Here is a 13,254-nt window from a genome sequence, read left to right as displayed (position 1 = left end):
AAGATCCTTCCATCCAGGACGTGCGCCGCCTCTTACCAGGGGGTCGTAGGTCCCTTGAAGAGGTGCCTAGCTTTAAGCTTCAGATCAGAAGTTGTTAGTGTAGTGGAGGTTGAGGTATAGGCTGTGTAGGTTGGTTGTACAAACAGTTCACGCTGAGCCAATGAGACTTACAATGATACGTGGTGTGGCAGTTAGCACCTTCCAGCCCCGCCAGCAACACAGCCTGAGCGGTGGTTTTCCCCGATATACCATAGGTATCCGTCGGGTTGGGCTCAAAAGAGAGGGACCACAATTAAGATCCTTCCATGCAGGCTGTGCGCTGCCTCCTAACGGAAGGCGTAGGTCCCTTGAAGAGGTACCTAGCTTTAAGCTCTTATTAGACATGGAGATGCTGTTAACTATTTACATATAAGGTGCAATCTGTTTTTAGGATTGTGTGTGACTTGTGCACCTATTGTCGGTTGTTCCACTCTGTTCTTTGAATTTGACTTGGTTAACACTGGATCATCCGCGCTGGACGCTTCAATATCTGTGTTGGTGCCCTGGTCTGTATCTATTTCTTCTTCATCACTCGTGGTGCTAATCATATCTGTGTCCCCCTGGGCATCGTGACGTCTGTTATTCGACAGCCAAGATAATGATAACAGTACGTTGGTCCTGTCTGGGCGCATTTTGTAATAACGTCGCCATAGCTCACGCTTCCGCATCTCCCGCCGCATGTCGAAAATACAGGAATGTCTGAAAGACGGGAATGCCACACTCATTGCTTACCTAGGACGTCGAGCTAATATTCGGGCATCGGAATCGCGCTACGTTGCGTATATGCTTCAGCATGACGTAACAGCGTAAGCATTGAAAACGTTCCGCATAAATCGTTTCAATTTTCAACCTCGGATTGATTCTTTACACAGTAAGACTCAAACTCACAGTCTGATGCCCGTTATTACTGACAACGAAAATCTACTACAAATCATATAAACTTGAGGCGACGATGAGCTAAATTAAATGTTGAGAGACCGAGGATGGTGACACTACACTCACGTTATGTTCTACAGGCTGTGCCAGACTTCACACTTCGAATTCGCCTGCTTTGAGGGCAGAAAAGCAAGAAATGATTTAACACTTGACTCCTCATTTAAGGGGAGACGGAAGGCAAGTGGGCTTCAAAAATTCGATTTATAGATTTTAGCAAATTTGAAATGCCTGGTCTTACCTGCCTGAAATAGTTTTTGTTTTATATAAATACAAATTTTTCGTGAGATATGATGGTTTTCCTGACGCTCTGTGCAATCTGGGGGTGGTGACTGCAAGGATTGTGACTGGGTATGTGCAGAACAACCCTATAGTCCTAATGTCACAATTTATAAATTAGAGTGCGTTGGGCATGTCCACAAGAGAATGGGGTCCAGTTTGAGAAGATTATTGAAAGAAAAGTCAAAAATAGTATTGGAAGATGGTAAGAAGATAGGTGGTAAAGGTCACCTGACAATTGTTGAAATGTATAGATTACAGAATTATTATGGCTTCCCCATAAGAAGAAATTTAGGGAATTTAGAAAACATGAAAAATGCTGTATGGGCTATCTTTTTCCATAAGCTTTCCGCAAATGAAAATCCAGTGCACGGTCTTTGCCCGAATGATCCTGACACTTGGTGCAAGTACAGGAAAAGTGCCAGATACGACCACAAACATTCTTTACCAGCATCAGTAATGAATGAAATTGAACCCATATTTAGAGACCTTTGTAAAGATACCTTGATAAAGAAATGTCTTCATGGGAAAACACAAAATTTAAATGATTGTGTGAATTCTGTCATTTGGAACCGGTTACCGAAAACTGTATTTGTTCAGCTTACAATCCTCAAATCTGATGTTTATGCTTCAGTGATAGTGTAATTAGAAAACTGGACGTTTTGGAATTATTGGGCATAAAATCTATCGGAAATATTGCAAAATCCTTGGTGCAAATAGATAAAGAGAGAATCCGCAAAACAGATATTGCTAATTTAAAGTGCACAAAAGAAGCCAGACAGAAAAGAAGAGGGACCAAGAGAAGAAAAGAAGATCAATGTGATTCACATGATGCTCAGTATGGCGCAGGAAAATATTAGTGGTAAGTAATTCTCATCAATAACTGCAATAGAATTGCAATATTAAACTTTAAATGGATTTTGCTGAAAACTACATTTTTTTTTACTTTCAGGAACCATTATTTGATAAACTAACGGGGTTAGAAACACGAAATTTGGTCGATTTGTACTGCAGATGGTAATAAGTTGTTACAAGTAAATTGAGAACCAACAAACAATCAGAAACTGTTTTATAATAATTAATGCACAAAAAAGTTAAATTTTACTAGTGAAAGAATGTCTATCAATTAAAACAAAATTAAGACGGTGGTTCAACCAGAGGTTACATACGGAAGTGAAACTCTTTTTAAAGTCACCCAGAAAAACAGAATTGACAAAATTTTAAAAGTAGAGAGAAGAATTGCTAGAACATGCATAAATAAGAAATATCAAAAAGCTGGGCAATGGCGGATAGTTCCAAATGAAGTGGTATACAGAGAACTGGAGCCCATCACTGATACTATACGAAAGAAAAGGATCTCTTTTTGTGGTCACATTCTGAGGACACCAGAAACCAGATTATCAAGAAAAATTATTGAGAAACTCTGGAAATTGAAACAACAAGGAGGATGGCTTAAGGAAATAAGAGAGGATATGGAAGAACTGGAAATAACTCTGGATGATTTGCAGAACAAAACGCCAAATTTAAAGAAGTTGAGGGACACAGAAATAAGATTTAAACCAAAAATTGACAAACGACATACAATGAAAAGGGTATTTACAGATAAGGAACGACGAAAAGCATCGGAACGAATGAAGAGATACTGGGCCACTCGGAAGGGGAAAATACCAAAGAAGAGGACCAGAAATGATTGACTGAAGTGGTCCAATGAGGCCGTAAAAGCAGAAGAAGAAGAAGAAGAAGAAAGAATAATTTTTTTTTCTTCATAACCGTAAGAGGTATTATGTTCATTTTACTTGTAAATTGGGGCATATATGTTATATATATGCAGTAAAAATTTCTTTGTTTTATTACTTATAGTTGTTTTGAAAAGCGTACCTATTCAAAGGGTGAAATAGCGTTGGCAGAATAGGGATGCAAATGGCCTTCCGTCTCCTCTTAACAACCATCATGATAATGAAATTTCTGTGACATTCTCTAAATATTTTCCCTAGCCGTCAAAAAGAAACGACACGTTAGGCTACAATGTTCATTAGTGAAAGTAGCACGAACTCGGGCAGTAGGACGTTGGTAAGGACACGGTCGCTGATTTTTGCAGACGAACCACCTCTTCATTGTCTACAATAAATTCAGGAAAACGAAATGTGGGTAGCGAAACGGTGAGTTGAAACTAGATCCCGTCGAATGCGAGTACAGTGCCTCAAGTACTGAGCCTCCTTGCTTAGTTACGCTGATCATTACTTGGAATGAGAGATTTAACTATGGAGGCTACGCACACAGGCGTTCAAATACTGATTATATGTCAATGTTGCCATATTTAACTTTTACGTTTTACCATTATCGTTTGATTATTGCAGAACAATATTGTGTAACGTTTGATAGAGCCCCCCCCCCCCCCCCCCCCCACACACACACACGCACACAATTTGCAAAGAGCCCGATATAAATGTTTGCCTGGTGTCTATCACAACTAATTTAATCTCTTCACACTACTGTTTTTGACTTTTACTAATAGTTGAGAGCCAGCAGTTGAGAAGTAACTGACTCTGATCTGTAAAACAAGAGATATATAGAGAATTGAATTACGTAACTACAGTACGACATGTCCTTTAAGAATCCTGTCCTCTAAAACAAAAACGAACTTGCATACCTTTTGACATTTCTGTCAAACGAAAAACCTAGTGGGTCCCACTCACTTCTCATCCTGCCGTCTGTCAGCCCATCGTTTCTGTCTTCCGCAACCTACTATTCGTTACTCTCTGAACGAATAAGTAATAGATCCAAAACATATGATCGTTTTTTATAACAAGTCTGTACTTAGAATTTAGGATTCATAAGGTACCTACAGCCAGTCTGTCTTCTTGTAATATGAATGTCACGCTATAGAATCTTAAAGAATGGAGGGGTGATTTGGTGAGTCAAGACCGCTGGTTGTATAAAAGATGCTGTAATATGTTGACACTGTTCAAAAATGGTTCAAATGGCTCTGAGCACTATGGGACTTAACTTCTAAGGGCATCAGTCCCCTAGAACTTAGAACTACTTAAACCTAACTAACCTAAGGACAACACACACATCCTTGCTTGAGGCAGGATTCGAACCTGCGACCGTAGCGGTCGCGTGGTTCCAGACTGTAGCGCCTAGAACCGCTCGGCCATTCCGGCCGGCTGTTGACACTGTGATTGACGACCTGGCGGATAAGGAACCAAGAAAATGTAACTTTTAATTTTATTGATCACTCACGTTGACCAAGTTAACGAACTGCATATAAATTTTCATACTTTTTCTAAGGTATTGAAAGCAATATTACTGAGCGGTACGTGGCTCGTGTTCATGCCATTTATTGTTTGTCATCTTCGATTGCAGTACTGCCGCCTCGTTTTCTTATTCCATTTATTGGCGTCACTAAATTCCTCCCTTACTTGCCTGTGAGTGACAGCAGCTGCGCGTGTCGATAGTGCATTGGATCTCAGTGCGGCATATGACACAGTTAACCATAAGTTGCTTACCCAGAAAGTGTATAATGTCACTAAGGACCACACCCTTTCTATGTTCGTGCAATGCATGCTACAGAACAGACGCTACTATGTAACCTTACAATCTAAAAACAGCTGATGGAGGACACAGAAAAGTGGACTTGCACAGGGTAGTGTCTTGGCTCCAATATTATTTAACATCTATACCAATGATCTTCCCATCAGCCACAGACACGAATGTTCATATATGCTGATGATGCAGCAGTGGCCACTCAGGATAAAACCTTTGAACAAGTAGAGGAGAATCTCACAGGAGCCTTAACAGAACTTGCTACCTATTACGACGGCAATAATCTCAAACCAAACCCTAGTAAATCTCAAGTATCCGCCTTCCATCTTAGGAACAAACAAGCCAAACGGAAACTCCGAGTCATGTGGCAAGGGGAAGAGCTGAAACATACAAACAGCCCAAAATACCTGGGAGTATGGACAGAGCACTTACTTTAAAGCAGCACTGTCACAACACTAAAAAAAAAGGTCTGTGCCAGGAACAACATACTGCGGAAGCTAACAGGTTCGTCGTGGGGAGCTCAACCACATGTTTTGCGCACCACGGGTCTGGCGTTGAGTATCTCAGCAGCGGAATATGCGGCGCCAGTTTGGAGGAACTCTGCTCACACGAAGCAAGTTGACGTCGGCGTAAACGAAACTGTACGTATTACCACAGGATGCCTCAAATCAACTTCCACAGACATCATTTATCCCATCATAGGCATAGCACCACCCACTATCCGCAGACAAGTAGCCGCCGAGATCGAAAGATCAAAACAAAAGAATGATCCTCGACACCCGAAGCATATGCACCGAAAACAACGTGTCCGGTTGAAATCCCGCAGGAGTTTCATTGAAACTACTGAAGAGCTCGCCACCAAGCCCGTCGCAAGACGGCTATCTCTTTGGGAAGAAATGGTGCCACACTCCACAATGGAACTACTTGAGGAGGGATCTGCAGGATTTCAACTACCTTTTACAACTTGGAGGTCACTAAACCGGCTGCACACTGGATTAAATGGGTGCAAATCAAACCTATTTAAATGGGGTTACAGTGACAGCGATAGGTGTGAATGCGGAGCAATACAGGACTTGGACCACCTACTGATTTGCCCAGATATGTCTATAACATGCACTAAAGGTGATATTTTGAAAGTCAATGACAAAGCAACCTACGTTGGTAACAAGTCTGCTTCAGTCGGACAGTACATGCGTGCCGCCAGCAGTCGACAAGTACTGGCTGTCCACACCTCAGTGGCGCTCCGTGCCCGACGTTCCTTCGTCTCCGACTGCTGCTCCGTGCCCGTCTGCACTGCTGGTCCGTCTCCAACTGACTTCCCGACACACGACGACCCGGAAATACTATCGGTCGCTCCAGACATGGTACGACAGTGCACTTATTCTTCTTCTTCCGTATCCGGATGCACCAATTATATCTTCCCTTCCCAGTACTTACAAGGGAACCTCCCCATCGCACCCCCCTCGGATTTAGTTATAAATTGACACAGTGGATAGGCCTTGAAAAACTGAACACAGATCAATCGAGACAACAGGAAGAAGTTGTGTGTAACTATGAAAAAATAAGAAAATTATACAAACTGAGTAGCCCAAGTGTAAGATATGCAACATCAAGGACTGTGTAAGCTGATGAGCGCCGTGGTCCCGTGGTTAGAGTGAGTAACTGCGGAATGAGATGTCCTTGGTTCGAGTCCTCCCTCGAGTAAAAATTTTACTTAATTTTTTTTTTTGCGAAGTACGATCTGACCGTTCATTCATTGACGTCTCTGTTCACTGTAATAAGTTTAGTGTCTGTGTTTTGCGACCGCACCGCAAAACCGTGCGATTAGTAGACGAAAGGACGTGCCTCTCCAATAGGAACCGAAAACATTTGATCGCAAATCCATAGGTCAACCGATTCCTCCACAGGAAAACACGTCTGAAATATTCTATACGACACTGGTGATGGCATGTGCTTCACATTACAGGAATATGTTGTCGACCCACCTAACTTGCACACTTGGCGAATGGGTAAAAAGTTTCTTCTACCTTGCCCGATTTAGGTTTTCTTGTGGATGTGATAATCACTCCCAAAAAAGTGATGAAGACATAAGAGTTTGTCACATAAACTGCAACAAATGAATGCAAGTTTCACAGTCGCACAGTTTTCCCTGTGCTCTGTCTAAACATACGTTTTTAACAAGTTTTTCCGTGTATAGACCGTCAAATCCTGCATGTGTCCAAGCAAATCTGAACATGTCCTGGAATTTTGGAGAGCGAAGTTGATCATGTCTGAGTGCATGAACTTTGATAATTGTCTGAAAATAAAAAATTAAAACTTTTCAATCGAGGGAGGATTGAACCAGGGACCTTCTGTTGCGTAGCTGCTCGCGGTAACCACGGGACCACGGTGCTCATCAGTGCACACGTTCCTTAATGTGGCTTATCTTGGACACGGACTACTCAGTTTGTATATTTTGCTTATTTTTTTCATAGTTCCATACAACTTCTTCCTGTTTTCTCGATTGATCTGTGTTCAGTTTTTCATGGCCTATCCCTGTGCCAACTTATAACTAAATCTGAGGGGGGTGCGATGGGGAGGTTCCCTTGCAAGTACTGGGAAGGGAAGATATAATTGGTGCATCCGGATACGGAAGAAGAAGAAGAATAAGTGCACTGTCGTACCATGTCTGGAGCGACCGATAGTATTTCCGGGTCGTCGTGTGTCGGGAAGTCAGTTGGAGACGGACCAGCAGTGCAGTCGGGCACGGAGCAGCAGTCGGGGACGAAGGAGCGTCGGGCACGGAGCGCCACTGAGGTGCGGACAGCCAGTACTTGCCGACGTTTGGCGGCACGCATGTACTGTCCGACTGAAGCAGACTGGAGCGGGAACGACCGCTGGTTGGTCGTTCGGTTGGTCGTCTCATCGCCAACGTGTATTTGATCTTTTGACCGTTTCCGGGGTAGGGGAGACGGTCCGTTGGGGCAGAGTAGCGAGGCAGTCTCTGTGGCGTGTGGTCAGGCCAGAGCCTCTGGCGGCGTGCACGCGCAGTTGAAGTTGTGAGGTGCTTCCTGCAAAGGTTACGGAGTTCGTCGCCCACCGATCCTGGACACTAAAGTTGAGTGCTCATTTAACCTACTATCAAGCCTCAACTGCTATCACATCTCTTCGTTTGATCCTGGTTGTTGCTTTCTGGGAGATTCCCGCGAGCAACAACGTGTGTGCATTGAAGTCGGTTAGAACTGAAGCCGTCTTCCTGTGTCGTGTTTAACTTGATTTAATTCATTCCTTCATTAATGAAGTGTACCAGCAGTATCTTATGCTTTGTGGCCGTCGACGTTCTGGTGGCCTGCCCTGGTCGTTGACATAGTTTTTGACAGTGCATTTTCCTCATCATGTTGATGCTGTCCAGCATGGTGTGTAGTTCGACAGCTGTGTTGTTGGTAGTTCTGGGCATTCATTCTGACTTGGCTGGATTGGGCATCAGTATCCAGAACGTTGTGTTACTGACATCTTGTTGTCGTTTTGCTGGTCGGGTGGAGCAGAACTGATGTTGTTGGTTAGTTTGTTGGCTGGCTTTTGGTTGGGTTGCCTTCTGATTAAGAGGTTATCGGTCTAGCTGCCTGTCTCACATAAGCGTGCGTTAGTGTTACCTTCCCAGGCCGATCCTTGGAACATTCTGAGCGCCACTCCTTGTGTTTTACATATTGATTTCCTTTTAGTCATAAGTATTCTGTGTGGCCTTCAGCCGAGCTTTCAGCCTTTTCAAATCAAAAGGTGAAAAGTTTTGTCTAGGCCTTAAGCTGTAAGAAATACACTCCTGGAAATTGAAATAAGAACACCGTGAATTCATTGTCCCAGGAAGGGGAAACTTTATTGACACATTCCTGGGGACAGATACATCACATGATCACACTGACAGAACCACAGGCACATAGACACAGGCAACAGAGCATGCACAATGTCGGCACTAGTACAGTGTATATCCACCTTTCGCAGCAATGCAGGCTGCTATTCTCCCATGGAGACGATCGTAGAGATGCTGGATGTAGTCCTGTGGAACGGCTTGCCATGCCATTTCCACCTGGCGCCTCAGTTGGACCAGCGTTCGTGCTGGACGTGCAGACCGCGTGAGACGACGCTTCATCCAGTCCCAAACATGCTCAATGGGGGACAGATCCGGAGATCTTGCTGGCCAGGGTAGTTGACTTACACCTTCTAGAGCACGTTGGGTGGCACGGGATACACGCGGACGTGCATTGTCCTGTTGGAACAGCAAGTTCCCTTGCCGGTCTAGGAATGGTAGAACGATGGGTTCGATGACGGTTTGGATGTACCGTGCACTATTCAGTGTCCCCTCGACGATCACCAGTGGTGTACGGCCAGTGTAGGAGATCGCTCCCCACACCATGATGCCGGGTGTTGGCCCTGTGTGCCTCGGTCGTATGCAGTCCTGATTGTGGCGCTCACCTGCATGGCGCCAAACACGCATACGACCATCATTGGCACCAAGGCAGAAGCGACTCTCATCGCTGAAGACGACACGTCTCCATTCGTCCCTCCATTCACGCCTGTCGCGACACCACTGGAGGCGGGCTGCACGATGTTGGGGCGTGAGCGGAAGACGGCCTAACGGTGTGCGGGACCGTAGCCCAGCTTCATGGAGACGGTTGCGAATGGTCCTCGCCGATACCCCAGGAGCAACAGTGTCCCTAATTTGCTGGGAAGTGGCGGTGCGGTCCCCTACGGCACTGCGTACGATCCTACGGTCTTGGCGTGCATCCGTGCGTCGCTGCGGTCCGGGCCCAGGTCGACGGGCACGTGCACCTTCCGCCGACCACTGGCGACAACATCGATGTAGTGTGGAGACCTCACGCCCCACGTGTTGAGCAATTCGGCGGTACGTCCACCCGGCCTCCCGCATGCCCACTATACGCCCTCGCTCAAAGTCCGTCAACTGCACATACGGTTCACGTCCACGCTGTCGCGGCATGCTACCAGTGTTAAAGACTGCGATGGAGCTCCGTATGCCACGGCAAACTGGCTGACACTGACGGCGGCGGTGCACAAATGCTGCGCAGCTAACGCCATTCGACGGCCAACACCGCGGGTCCTGGTGTGTCCGCTGTGCCGTGCGTGTGATCATTGCTTGTACAGCCCTCTCGCAGTGTCCGGAGCAAGTATGGTGGGTCTGACACACCGGTGTCAATGTGTTCTTTTTTCCATTTCCAGGAGTGTATTTTCCACTTTTTATGTGGCCTTCATCCGAGTTTTCCAGTTTAAGTTAAAAATTCTTAATTTCTTTGTCTGGGCTTTAAGCCGTAAGATTGTTTGGGTTTCGTATGTGGCCTTCAGCTGAAACATTCCAAGATGAAGCCTATTGCCTATTTTAGTTGAAATTTAGAAGCTCTTCCCTTCAGGCCTTAAGCCGTAAAATTGTTTTCTGCGTGGTGTGTGACCTTCATCCGAGTTTTAATCTCCCTTAAATTAAAAATTCCAAATCCTTGTCTTGCCCTTCAAATGGTCCAAATGGCTTTGAGCACTATGGGACTTAACAGTTGAGGTCATCAGTCCCCTAGAACTTAGAACTACCTAAACCTAACTAACCTAAGGACATCACACACATCCATGCACGAGGCAGGATTCGGACCTGCAACCGTAGCGGTCGCGCGGTTCCAGACTGTAGCGCATAGAACCGCTCGGCCACTCCGGTCGGCTGTCTTGCCCTTAAGTAATACGATTGCTATTCTTTAGTATGAGGCCTTCAGCCGAGTTTTACACGAAATATTTTAAGATAAGGCTTTCAGCCTTTTCAAATTGAAAGCTCTTCTTGCTACTGCTTAAGCCGTTAAATTGTTTTGTTGATATGCGGCCTTCAGTCGAGCTTTCAGGCTATTTAGATTAAAGGCCGAGCGGTTTAGGCGCTTCAGTCTGGAACCGCGTGACCGCTACGGTCGCAGGTTCGAATCCTGCCCTCGGGCATGGATGTGTGTGATGTCCTTAGGTTACTTAGGTTCAAGTTGTTCTAAGTTCTAGGGGACTGATGACCACAGATGTTAAGTCCCATAGTGCTCAGAGCCATTAAACTATGAAAATCTTTGTCTCGGCCTTACGCCGTAATACTGTTCTTGATTAATGTGAGGCCTTCAGCCGAGTTCTGTGGGAAAAATTTAAGCTAAGGCTTTCAGCATATTTATACTGAAGATAAAAATTTTTTTCTGAAGAAGTGAAACTTCCAGAAGAACTCCTGTACCTCCGTTCCTGGCTTAGGCCTTACCCTTGGATTTTCGATATGGCCTTCAGCCGATCTGAATTAAATCAAAAGAGGTCTTTCATTAAAGTCTTGAGAGTTTTGATTCTTCCTTGTGTGAGTGTGTGTTTTAAGAAATAAAGTTTACATGTTGAGTGCAACTGTCAGTAACTTATTTTGGCCCTTTTACACAAATATAACCGCATCCGCTCTGTCCTGCTAGCCCAGGGATTTCAATTACTTTCGAGAGTTACATGTAATAGTGAAAAGAACGTCACAACTACATCGACTAGGTTTCCCGAGCAAGATGGCGCAGTAACTAAGACACGGGACTCTTATTCTGGTCGAGAGGGTCCATCTCACTGTTCGGACTTCGTATTGTACGCCGTTTCTCTAAATTATTTAATACGAATACTGTGATGATTCCTTCATAGAGGACACTGCCGAGTTCCTTACACATCCTGTCCGAACCAAGCGTGTGCTTGGGTTGTAAATCCCAATCTTCATCTTCGATCGTCATTGACAGAGGTGACGTATCGGTGTGTAGCGACTCCTCCAGAACCAGCATAGCATGTAGTTCTCATAGTTGAGAATAATTTGTCGGAACGTTCCACAATGGCAGAAATGAAATGAAATGATCGTATGGGATTGTTGGCCGGGAGGCCCATTCGGAGGGGGGAGGGGGGGGGTTCGGCCGCCGTATTGCAAGTCCTTTTTAGGTAACGCCACATCGGCAACTTCTGAGTCAATGATGATGGACACCCAGTCCTCTGCCGGGAATCGAACCCGGGCCCCCTGCGTGGTAAGTGGTAACGCTACCGCTACGCTACGGAGGCGGACAATGGAAGAAATGGCAGCGTTCACGGTGAAAGTCAGAGAACGGGACGGAGCGGGACGTCACCGTCAGTGACTCTCAGGAACAAAATTTTCATGTTGACGTCTTGTAGTATCTTTCTCTTCCTCCAACGTAGCAATAAACTGTACCGATACCTAAATATTGAACAGATTTTTACCAGCTACGATATAAAGGACTGTGGTTCACAATATTCTCTATGCTTTCTTTTGTCTCCTTCTTTTCGAAGACGGAGACGATGCCAGAAAAATATGATTGAAATCAATTAGGCGGTTCTTTTAATTGGTCCCCCATTACCAAATATTCCCAGTTCCAAGAATGCACACGAAAGTGGCATCGCACGTACCGTTATTGTAAGAGAAGAAATGTATTTATACGCAACTGTGTACTGCGAATAGTGTTGTCAGACAAGGAAAGTGAAATATGTAAGACAACTGAAAAGACCTTCTATGTCTTCTGAGAGTTCTGAAACAAAATAAATTAATGTTCGCAGAAGCATTTTCACAGAGAACTGTCCCAATTCTGGGGCGCCTCGGTACATAACTCTATAATTTATATGAGGCAAATAAAATAGAAAAATGTATTGCGAACTGTTCGCACGAAAGCAGAAAAAGAAAAACAAATGAATGAATACTACAGTCATTTTTCAAAAAATGGTTCAAATGGCTCTGAGCACTATGGGACTCAACATCTTAGGTCATAAGTCCCCTAGAACTTAGAACTACTTAAACCTAACTAACCTAAGGACATCACACACACCCATGCCCGAGGCAGGATTCGAACCTGCGACCGTAGCAGTCCCGCGGTTCCGGACTGCAGCGCCAGAACCGCTAGACCACCGCGGCCGGCACAGTCATTTTTGAACTGTTCACACAAAGGCAGAAAAAGAAAAACAAATGAAGGAATACTACAGTCATTTTTTAACTGTTCACACGAAGGTAGAAAAAGAAAACTAAATTAAGAAATACTACAGTCATTTTTGAACTGTTCACACGAAGGTAGAAAAAGAAAGAGAAATGAATACTATAGTCATTTTTGAACTGTTCACACAAAGGTAGAAAAACAAAGAGAAATGAAGGAATACTACAGTTACTGTGAGGAGCGTGATATTGTCTGCCATCATCGACAGTCAATCTACAGGGTGACCATAATTAAACTTTCCGTTGTTGACAGGGCTCCCATGAAAAACGATTGATTGTGGGACAACGAAAGTTTGCGGAAACATTTGTATGGGAATGCAAAAGAGAAATAAGGAATAAACCACTAAAAGAAACACATTTTAGATTCCAGACGACACAGTGCTATTTGTTAACTGCGTACCATGTTTACGTTCCAGGTGACAAAAATTGTTCATTGTGACGACCATCTGCGTCCA

The sequence above is a fragment of the Schistocerca nitens genome, chromosome 1, assembly GCF_023898315.1.
Source record: "Schistocerca nitens isolate TAMUIC-IGC-003100 chromosome 1, iqSchNite1.1, whole genome shotgun sequence".
NCBI lineage: Eukaryota > Metazoa > Arthropoda > Insecta > Orthoptera > Acrididae > Schistocerca > Schistocerca nitens.
The sequence above is the reverse complement of the archived record's forward strand: the minus strand, read 5'-3'. Positions refer to the sequence as shown.